This window comes from Somniosus microcephalus, chromosome 3 (assembly GCF_052327205.1).
Source record: "Somniosus microcephalus isolate GS21.2 chromosome 3, FLI_Smic_1.0, whole genome shotgun sequence".
NCBI lineage: Eukaryota > Metazoa > Chordata > Chondrichthyes > Squaliformes > Somniosidae > Somniosus > Somniosus microcephalus.
The window spans coordinates 279,864,271-279,875,872 of record NC_140989.1 but is presented as its reverse complement, the minus strand read 5'-3'; the positions used below and the strand labels follow the sequence as shown (position 1 = coordinate 279,875,872).

The following is an 11,602-nucleotide window of genomic DNA, read 5'->3' as shown; positions in this document are numbered from 1 at the left end:
ATAATAAATAGATACATTTGAGCATGACAGATGATTGTGACCGAAATAGCGAGACAGTAAAATGTTCGAGTGTTAGACTTACAGGAAGTGCATGTTATCAGCAAAACTTGAAAAATATAGAACGATTTCCAGAAAACAAAGTATTTAATGTCAGAGTTGCACCTTGAAGGATGAGTGTGTACGAGAATGAAAAAAATCCACCCCTCCCCCAATAAATAAATAAACGAATGCAGCAGTGCAAACTCTTTGAGGATGAAACCCATCCACCGCAAGACAGAAGCTGCGGGTCTCTGCCGGCGAGGGCTCTTGAACGGTGGATCGGTGCGTGGAAGTCTTTCGATGTCTGCTGCCCTGGTTGGTATATGTGGAAGCACCGCCTTCCAGCGGGCTGTGTAATATCCGCCCCGAGTTCTCATCTTCTCTATTTTACCCTTTTCTTTCAAACGCTCGGAAAGAATCGCCAGAGAGGAGGAAAAAGTCAATGGAATGGGCCCTTGTCAGAGGTAAACCAGACCCTCACTTACATAGCTTGTGTTGTTGAAGGTTTGGAGGGGGAGGAGGAGGTGCTGGGGGGTTTACAGTGTGTGGCAAGGAGGAAAGACTTGTTTCAAAGTTTGCAGTGGCGCACTACTTAGGAGAGAGAGAGAGCGAGTTAGGAAGGGTAATGGCTTTCTGGAAGTGACAGGTTGAGCCTGTGTGGCTGAATTGGACATCCGATTCAGAGAGTTGCTTTCACTTCACTTTGGACCTCTTGAGGGAGGACGGCCGCAGAACAAGTTTAGACCGAATGCCGTGTCTGCGCCTTTCAGCCCGGGGCTCTGCCTCTTCCAGGGAGGAATTGCCGCCGTCCTTCGTGTGACTTGAAGCGACTCTCCTGCACTTAAATGGCTTCACTTCAACTCTCCCGCGTTCCTGCACTTGGGGAGGAGGGTCATTCTGTGCAGAATGTGGAAATGCAAAAGAGTTTCAAAGACCAAAAAGCAGGGGAAACGGTGATCTGAAAAGAATTTGTACCAACAACAACAACAACAAAAACGCACCGTGGAAATATTTTAGTTTCTCATTCAACTGAACGTGTTTACTGTGCCGAGGTTCATCAAGAAAAATAGACAGAAGTCGGGGACAGAGTTTTGCATCCAGTGGAAGTTGTCCCAACAAAGCCAAGGGCAGAATGTAAGGGTTGTTTTAATTAGAATTAATATTACAAGTCAGATTCAGTTTGCTCCGTACATACTCAATTACCAATAAGAAACTCCATACCATGTGTTAATCTGAACTGATCTCATTGAAAACTAATATTAAGTGCCACTGTTAATTACAATACATTCTCATTTTATAATAACCTTTTAAAGGGGAACTGGATGCTGCCAAGTGTACTAGCTCGTACCTTCCACAGAAATCTAGTTTGTAACATGTTTTTTTCCTGCCAACAGTGGATACTGCTGTTGCTTCTTCCTACAGTGCATGGGAGATAATAACAGTGCTTGTGTTCAGTACTCCTACAGCAGCTTTGATCATGAAACTAGTATGAATTATTTTGGGTTGGACAAGGTCCTGTGGAATAATGTATAGCCTAGCACTAGAGAGTCCAGAGTGATGCTATTATACCCAGAATACACCGCAGGATGGAATATTTGCCCTTTTCCCACTCATTCTCTAGAAAAGAGAAGGCTGAGGGGTAACCTAATAAAGGTCTTTTACAATTATGAAGGGGATTGATAAGCTAGATGTAGAGAATATGTTTCCACTTGTGGGGGAGATCCGAACTGGGGAGACCAGAACTAGGGAGCCATCAATATAAGATAGTCACCAAAAATCCAACAGGGAATTCAGGAGAAACTTCTTTATCTAGAGAGTGGCGAGAATGTGGAACTCATCACCACTTGGAGTAGTTGAGGCGAATTGCATAGATTCATTTAAGGGGAAGCAATGAGGGAGAAAGGAATAGAAGGATATGCTGCTAGGGTTAGATGAAGAGGGATGGGAGGAGGCTGGTGAGAAGCATAAACACCAGCACAGACCTGTTGGGGCGAATGGCCTGTTTCTGCGACTCGATATGTAATTGTTTATTTCGCCAGAACAAGCCCTGGTTTCAGAATACTGGGGTGTGGAGAGAAATAGGGGGAGGGATAGCTTTGCATTACCTGTGTCTGCGTGGGTTTCCTCCGGGTGCTCCGGTTTCCTCCCACAGTCCAAAGATGTGCAGGTTAGGTTGATTTGGCTATGATAAATTGACCCTTAGTGTTAGGGGATTAAATACGTGGGGTTACGGGGATAGGGTGGGATATGTGTCGGTGCAGGCTCGATGGGCCGAAATGGCTTCTATCTGCACTGTAGATTCTGTGATACTGTGATACTGTGATATTTTTCAGGATTCTAAATGTGATTTTCAACTCTCTTTACTCTCCTGCCATTCCAAGAAATATGGGCTTTCTATAATTCTGGGTTCAGAGACTTATTTATCTAATCTGGGATTCAAAGAGAGAATGTCATGGGAGGAGGGAGGGAAACAATGATCGATGTATAGTTTTCATTGTGGTAACAGCAGCTCCAAACAATGTAGGGCCGTTATCTGTGATCTGAAAATATGTTTTGATGCAAATTTCACCCCAGTGAAAATGGAAATAACCTTCACACATTTTTAGAGCCATAGGTGTTTACAACACAGCAGGAGCCCATTTGGATCAATGGCCCAGAACTTGGTGTCGGGGGCTTGCCACGTGTGCAAGCCCCCGATGTGCACTCACCCTGCGCGCCGACATCTGAAACCTGGCCCGCAGTGGATTTCCTGTCAGTGGCCCGGTTCTGATGTCGGCGCGCTGTGCTAACCTGACCCAGCGGCGTAGTTAGTGCGATGTGCCGGTTGGGATCAGGTGAGCACTGTTCAGCCAATCAGGGGAGGGGAAACTTCATTCATAAGTTTGAGAGTAAGAACTGTCAAACTCATGAGAAGTACTGCACCCCAAAACACTACTTAAACTTTAAATAAAATTTAAAAAATCATCCCAATCATTAAATTAAGTATAAATAAGTTTAAAAAAATAATTTAAACAATTTTTTTTTGAAAAAAATAATTTTTTAATGAAAAGGGTCTAAAACTAAACTTACCTTATTGTAGATTCCTTAAAATAATAAACCTGTGGAAATTTTTTTTCTAAATTGCACTAAAACACCACTTACCTGTAAAAATAAATACTTACGTGTGCTTTTTACAAGCGTAAAGACCGGAGGCCTTTACACATGCGCAAATCCCCCAAAACAGAGGAAATCCAAGACGCACGCGCTGCCCCCTACAGCGCACGCGCTAGCCTCTTCACCTCTTGGGTTAGAGGAGAGGAAATGCCGGTTTTCAGCGCATGCGCTGTGCATGCTGTGCATTTCCTCCGGCCAGACGCGTGAGTACCCCTTCCGTACTCACGCGTTTGGGGAGGAATTACTGCCATGTAGGCTCTTTACTAGAGCAATCCAAAAGTAATCCCACTGCCCTGCTCTCTCCCCATAGCCTGTAACTTCCTCCATTTCAAAAATGTGTCTACTTTTTTCTACCTCAACTCCTGGTGGCAAAGCATTACAGTAGTATCTACACTTAATTGACTGTAAAGCATTTTGGGAAATCATTTTTTCTTCATTGCAAACTTCAGCTCATCCAAAACTCTGCTGCCCATATTCTATCCCACACCAAGGTCTACTTTTCCATCACTGCTGTAGTTGTGAATCTACATTGCCTCAGTCCCTCAATGCCTCCCTATCTCAGTAACCTCCTCCAGTGCTACAATCCACCATTGATGGCTGTGCCATCAGCTGCCTAGACTGCATGCTCTGATATTTCCTCCATCAAACCTTCTACTTCTCCACCTCCCCCCTCTTGTTTAAGACTCTCATTAAAACTCCTCTTTCATCCTTCTAATATTGCCTTCTCTGGCTCACCACCCTTTTTATTTTCTTTACCTCTCTGTGAAGTGCCTTGAGACATTTTTCTAGTTTTACAGTTGCTATATAAATGAAAGTTGTAGTCGTGATTATTCTCTTTTACTACAGCAGGCCAACTCCTTAGAAGTCACTTAAACTTTTCACTCACTCAAAACTTACTTAAGCTTTAATTAGAAGTAATTATTTCAAAAAGGAATAAATAGATATTTTAGAATGATCAAAGTACTAGTGGACTAAGGGTGAGATGCAACAAACCACCAAAGGTCTGATGCCTCAAAATTATACAAAGAGAAATGGTGAATAGTTGGAAATGGAATGATGAGTTCTGTATTACTTGAAAGCAGTCAATTATTTTATTGTTTTCATCAAAGCTGGAAAACAGCTCATCGTCCATGTTTAGCCAGAAGTGGAATTAGTAGGCTTCCAGGGGTACAGTAGCCTAGTGGCTATGGTACTGGACTGGCAAACTGCAGGCAGTAAATTCAATAAATCTAGTTAACTGTGAGCTAGCGCCAGAAAAATAACCATGTAAAGCTTCCCAATTGTTCTGAAAAACCCAACTGGTTCACTAAAATTCTTCAGGGAAGGAATTTTGCAACCATACCTTGTTTGGCCTGTGGTCACCTCTTAGTGTTCCGTGACGTGACCTTGCAAGCCAATCAGTTGTAAAAGTAATTTCACTAAATAAAGCAGAACAGTTAAGAGGAATATTGGATAGACCTATCAGTAATAACCCATGGATCAGATCAGGACAAGACTCAGGCAATCCCAGCACAGTCAACCCTGCAAAGAACCCTTCACCAACATCTGGAGACTGGTGCCCAAGTTGGGAAGAGTTGTCCCACAGACGAGTCAAGCAACAGCCAGACATAGTCATGCTCACAGAGTTATAACAATCAGTCAGCATCCCTGACTCCTCTGTTACCATCCCTGGGTATGTCCTGTTCCACTGGCAGGATAGTCCTACCAGACTGTGGGAGCACAGAAGAATACAGTTCGGTGGGAGTTGCCCTGGGAGTCCTCAACATTCACTCTCGAACGCATGAGTCCTCAACATTCACTCTCGAACGCATGAAATCATAGAGTCATAACGGCACAGAAGGAGGTCATTCGGCCCATAGAGTCCGTGCCGGCTCTCTGTAGAGCAATCCAGTCAGTCCCATTCCCCTGCTCTATCACCGTAGCCCTGCAAGTTTATTTCCCTCAAGTGCCTATCCAGTCTCTCCTTCAAAACATTGAGTGTCTCCACATCCACCACTTCCGTCGGCAGCGAGTTCCAGGTCCTCACCACTCGCTGCGTAAAAAAGTTTTTCCTCACGTCCCCCCTGTATCTCTTGCCCAAAACCTTAAATCTGTGTCCCCTAGCCCTTGTACCACCAGCTAGTCGGAACAGCCTTTCCCCGTCTAGCCTATCCAAACCCGTCATAATCTTGTACACCTCTTATCAAATCACCCCTCAACCTCCTTTGCTCTAATGAAAACAAATCCAGCTTCTCCAACCTGTCCTTGTAGCTAAGATCCCCCATCCCCAGAACCATTCTGGCAAATCTCCTCTGCACCCTCTCAAGGACCTTCACATCCTTCCTAAAGTGTGGTGACCAGAAATGGAGGCAATACCCGAGTTGTGGCCTAACCAGCGCTTTATAAAGGTTCAGCATAACTTCTCTACTTTTGTACTCAATACCTTTATTAAGCCCATGATCCCATATGCTTTGCTAACCACTCAATATGGCCTACCACCTTCAGGGACCTATGCACATTAACTCCCAGGACCCTCTGTGCCTGCACACCCTTTAAAACTATGCCATTAATTGTATGAGCTTCATCCCCTTACGCCCCCCATCTCAATGAATTTCGAGCTTGGCACGACGCTGAGCTCTTTTTCCGTCGCCTTCATCTCCGTGCCCACTTCTTTGGTCAGGAGTCTTCCCCCCACACAGCTGACCCTTTCTCCCGCTTTCAGAATTCTCGTTCTACCTAGACCCCTCCTTCTAGCCTCTTAACCTCTCTAGATCTTATCATTGCAAACTGCCGGCGTGACATCGGCCGTCTCAATTTCTCTGCCCCCCTCACTCACTCCAACCTACCTCCCTCTGACCTTGCAGCACTCCATTCTCTCAGATCCAACTCCAACATTGTCATTAAACCTGCTGACAAGGGTGGTGCTGTTGTTGTTTGGCGAACCGACCTCTACCTAGCAGAGGCTGAACGCCAACTCTCCGACACCTCCTCCTACCTCCACCTGGACCAGGACCCCACTACCGAACATCAAGCCACCGTTTCCCAGACCGTCACTGATCTCATCTCCTCTGGAGATCTTCCCTCCATGGCCGCCAACCTCATAGTTCCCTAACTCCGCACAGCCCGCTTCTACCTCCTTCCCAAGATCCACAAACAGGACTGCCCTGGTAGACCCATCGTTTCAGCCTGTTCTTGCCCCACGGAACTTATCTCTTCCTATCTCGACTCTATTTTTCCTCCCCTTGTCCAGTCTCTTCCCACCTACATCCGCGACTCTTCCGACGTCCTCCGCCACTTTAACAGTTTCCAGTTTCCTGGCCTCAACCGTCTCCTTTTCACTATGGACGTCCAATCCCTCTACACCTCCATCCCCCACCAGGATGGCCTGAGGGCACGCCGCTTCTTCCTGGAACAGAAGCCCAACCAGTTCCCATCCACCACCACCCTCCTCCGCCTGGCTGAACCTGTTCTCAGATTGAACAACTTCTCCTTTGACTCCACTCACTTCCTCCAAATTAAAGGTGTTGCTATGGGAACCTGCATGTGTCCCAGCTATGCCTGCCTTTTCGTGGGATATGTGGAACATTCTTTGTTCCAATCCTACTCAGGTCCCCTCCCTCACCTCTTTTTCCGGTACATTGATGACTGTATCGGTGCTGTTCCCTGCTCTCGCCCTGAACTAGAAAATTTCATTCACTTTGCTTCCAATTTCCACCCTTCCCTCACCTTCGCATGGTCCACCTCCGACTCTTCCCTTCCCTTCCTCGACTTCTCTGTCTCCATCTCTGGGGATAGGCTATTGACAAACATTCACTAAAAGCCCACTGACTCGCACAGCTACCTGGACTACACTTCCTCCCACCCCCTTCCTGTAAGGACTCTATTCCATTCTCCCAGTTTCTCCGTCTCCGCCGCATCTGCTCTGACGATGCCACCTTCCACACCAGTGCTTCCGACATGTCTTCCTTTTTCCTCAACCGAGGATTCCCCTCTACTGTGGTTGACACGGCCCTTGACCGTGTCCGTTCTATTTCCCGCACTTCTGCTCTCACCCCTTCCCCTCCCTCCCGGAACCACGATAGGGTTCCCCTTGTCCTCACCTTTCACCCCACCAGCCTCCACATTCAACGGATCATCCTCCGCCATTTCCGCCACCTCCATCGAGATCCCACTACCAAACACATCTTCCCTTCACCTCCCCTTTCAGAATTCCAAAGGGACCGCTCTCTCTGCGGCACCCTGGTCCACTCCTCTATCACTCCCAACACCCCTTCCCCTTTGTCTGGCACCTTCCCATGCAAGCGCAGGAGATGCAACACATGCCCTTTTACCTCCACCCTTCCCACTGTCCAGGGCCCCAAACACTCCCTCCAGGGGAAACAGCAATTTACTTGCACTTCTTGTAATTTAGTATACTGTATTCACTGCTCACGATGCGGTTTCTACATTGGGTAGACCAAACGCAGATTGGGTGGCCACTTTGCGGAACACCTCCGTTCAGTTCGTAAGGGTGACCCTGAGCTTCCGGTCGCCTGTCACTTTAGTTCTCCGCTCCACTCCCACTCAGACCTCACTGTCCTCGGCCTCTTACACTGTTCCAATGAAGCTCAACGTAAGCTCGAGGAACAGCACCTCATCTTTCGATTAGGCACTTTACAGCCTTCTGGACTCAACATAGAGTTCAACAATTTCAGATCATAACCTCGGCCCCATCCTTTTTTTTTCATTTTTTTTTCTCTCTCCCACATGGCAGCTGTCTTTCATTCTGCCAGTTCCATTTACACTTCTCTAGAGCCACCTTTTGTTTCTTAACTTGTCCCATTACCATCTCCCTTTGCCTTGCACCATCTCTTAATCTCTCTTAATGCCTCTTAATCTCTCCTGCCTTCTATCCTATCACAGACCTTCCCTTTTGTTCTATCCTCCCCTCCCCCCTTTCCCTGCCCTACACTTGCTTAAAAACCTGTTCCATCTCCAGCTTTTTCCAGTTCTGACGAAGAGTCATCGACCTGAAACGTTAACTCTGTTTCTCTCTCCACAGATGCTGCCTGACCTACTGAGTATTTCCAGCATTTTCTGTTTTTATTCCATTAAATGTATATTGCATCTCCCTGTTCCCTCTGCCAAAATGCATCACCTCATACTTCTCTCTATTAAATTCCATCTGCTACTCGCCTGCCCATTCTGCTAGCGTTTCTATGCCCTGTTGCAGTTGATTGGTATCATCCTCACTTTGCTGCACCCCAAAAGTTTCTACATTCCAATATCCAGGTCATGTGTGTGTGTGTGTGTATATGTATATATATATATATATATCAAAAAAAGCAGTGGCCCCAGCACTGACCTTTGGGGAACACCACTGTCTACCATCCTCCATTGTGAAAAACAGCCATTTACCACAACTCACTGTTTTCTGTCCTTAAGCCAATTCCTTATCCAAGCTGCCACTGACCCACCTATTCCATGAGCCTCAATTTTGTTAACCAGCCTTCTCTGTGGTAGTTTGTCAAACGCCTTCCTAAAATCCATGTAGACAACATCCATTGCATTTCCTTCATCAATCCTGACTGTTACTTCATCAAAAAAATTCAATAGATTAGTCAAACACGATCTGCCTTTTAAAATCCATGTTGGCTCTCCTTAATTAGCTTAAACCTCTCGTAAGTGCCTGTTAATTTTTTTCTTTGATTATTGTTTCTAAAGCTTTACCCACCACTGATGTTAAACTGACCGGCCTATAGCTACTAGGATTGTCCTTGCACCCTTTCTTGAACAATGGTGTCACATTTGCCACTTCCAATCCTCAGGCACCCTCCCCGCATCTAGGGAAGATTGGAAAATTATGGCAAGCCCTTCTACTATCTCCTCCCCCAATTCCCTTAGCAACCTGGGATGCAAGCCATCTGGACCAGGCGAGTTATCCACTTTCTAGTGCACCCTGTCTATCAATTTTCACCCCTTCCATTGCTTCTACCTTTTCCACTTCTACCGATATTTTGTCAGCATCCATCTCCTTAGTAAACACCGATACAAAGTACTCGTTGAGTATTCTAGCCTTGCCCTGCGTCTCTAAGCATATATCACCTTCTTTGTCCCTAATAGGCCCCACCCCGCCTCTTACAACCCGCTTATTGTTTACATGCCGGTAGAAGATTTTTGGGTTTCCCTTTATGTTAACTGCCATTCTACTCTAATATTCTCTTTGCCAATCTTATTTTCATCTTCACTTCCCTTCTCAACTTAATTTGGTCTGGTTCTCCCTTGAAGAATTCACCTGACATGCATCATACACCCACTTTTTTGTTTCATCATCTGCTCTATTGCTCTCGTCATCGAAGGAGCTCTTGCTTTGGTTCCCTTACCTTTCCCTCTTGTTGGAATGTACCTAGCCTGTACTTGGAACATCTCCTCCTTAAAGATCACCCATTGTTCCGTTACAGTTTTTCCTGTCAGTCTTTGGTTCCATTTTACCCTGGCTAGATCCTTTCGCATCCCATTGAAGTTAGCCCTATTCCAGTTTAGAAGTTCCACTCTAGATTGTTACTTGCTCCTCTCCATTGCTAATCTAAATGTTATGATACGATGATCACTCGTACCCAAGTGTTCTCCCACAGATACTTGGTCGACCTGGCCCACCTCATTCCCCAGCATCAGATCCAGCAATGCCTCCTTCCTAGTTGGGCCAAGAACATACTGGTCAAGGAAATTCTCCTGAACACATTTTAGAAATTCCTCCCCCTCCTTTCCCTTTACCCTAGCATTATCCCAATTGATGTTTGGGTAATTAAAGTCCCCCAATATCACCACTCTATAGCTCTTGCATAGCTCTGTGATTTCCCTGCAGATTTGCTCCTTTACCTCCCTCTCACTATTTGGAGGCCTATAGAATACCCTCAATAGTGTGATCATACCCCTTTTGCTCCTCAACTCTAGCCAAATGGATTCTGTCCTTGTCCCCTGAAGACTATCCTCCCTTTCCAACACTACAATGCAAAGGCATCAAGGGGTATGGGGAGAGAGTGGGAATATGGTATTGAGATAGAGGATCAGCCATAATCATATTGAATGACAGAGCAGGCTTGAATGGCCTACTCCTGCTCCTATGTTTCTATGTTTCCTTAATCAGTACTGCCACCCCACCTCCCTTTTTTCCTTCCCTATCTTTTCTGAACACCTTGTACCCTTGAATATTAAGTGCCCAGTCCTCACCGTTTTTAAGCCACGTTTCCGCTATTGCCACAACATCATATTGCCACACAGCTAATTGTGCTTGTAGCTCACCAACTTTATTCACCACACTTTGTGCGTTTACGTACATGCGTTCTAAACCCATTTTTGAATTTTTCGTAGTCTTTCTTTGTCTGCTCCTATCTAATATGGTACTACTTTCGCCTCTAGTACTACTTTCTTCTCTAGTACTATCCAACACACTCACTCTTTTATGCACCTTATTCCTCTTTTCTACTCCTATATGCTGGTGCCCATCCCCCTGCCAAGTTAGCTTAAATCCTCCCCAACAGCACTAGCAAACCTCCCTGCGAGAATATTGGTCCCGGCTCTGTTGAGGTGTAACCTGTCCAGCTTGTACCGGTCCCACCTTCCCCAGAAACGGTCCCAATGCCTCAGGAATCTAAAGCCCTCCCTCCTGCACCATCTCTCCAGCCACGCATTAATTTGTTCTATCCTCCTATTCCTGTACTCACTAGCACGTGGCACCGGGAGTATTCTGGAGATTACTACCTTTGAGGTCTTGCTTTTTAATCTCTTTCCTAGCTCCCTAAAGTCTGCCTGCAGGACTTCATCCTTCTTTCTGTCTCATGGCTTCAGACCCCATCATCATTGCCAAAATCCTGAGGAGAATTATCTTTTTAAATAAATGATACTCGCAAGCACAATTTAAATAATCATGGGGCATGGAGGGGAAAGTTAGGTTCTTTGCAAACATGACCTTACACTGAAATGTATTGTTATAAATATAATCCTTCCATTTATATATATCATTCAAACATCTGAAAGTGCTGCATACAGTGAATTTCTTTTGAAGTTCAATGATTGTTATGTAGGCAAACACAGCGACCATTCTGTGCCAAGAAATGACTGATGTATTGATTGCTTTGTTGGTGGTGTTGGTTGAGGTAGGAATTTTGGCCAGAACACTGGGAGAACTCCCTACTCTTCAAATAGAAGCATGGAATCCTTAACATCTACCTGTACTACTGAAACAACAAGCAGGACCTCATCTGAAGAATGGTACTGATGGCAATGCTGCACTCCATTATTGTCTACATTGTGGGCTCTTTTTCCGAGTGGCAGGCAGTGACTAGTGGGGTACCGCAGGGATCGGTCCTTGGACCCCAGCTATTCACAATATATATTAATGATCTAGATGAGGGAACTAGATGTAATATCTCCAAGTTTGCAGATGACACAA

The 11,602-nt window shown here is 45.5% G+C and overlaps 1 protein-coding gene across 1 annotated transcript in view; it reads left to right on the top strand.

The window, feature by feature from the left end:
* Positions 1-267: 267 nt before the first annotated feature.
* LOC147121997 (cytosolic phospholipase A2-like) overlaps positions 268-11,602 on the top strand; it is a 225,818-nt gene continuing 214,483 nt past the window's right edge. Inside the window, exon 1 of the mRNA XM_085982614.1 lies at positions 268-503. The gene's annotated coding sequence lies outside the window, so the exon portion shown is untranslated. The remainder of the gene's footprint in view (positions 504-11,602) is intronic.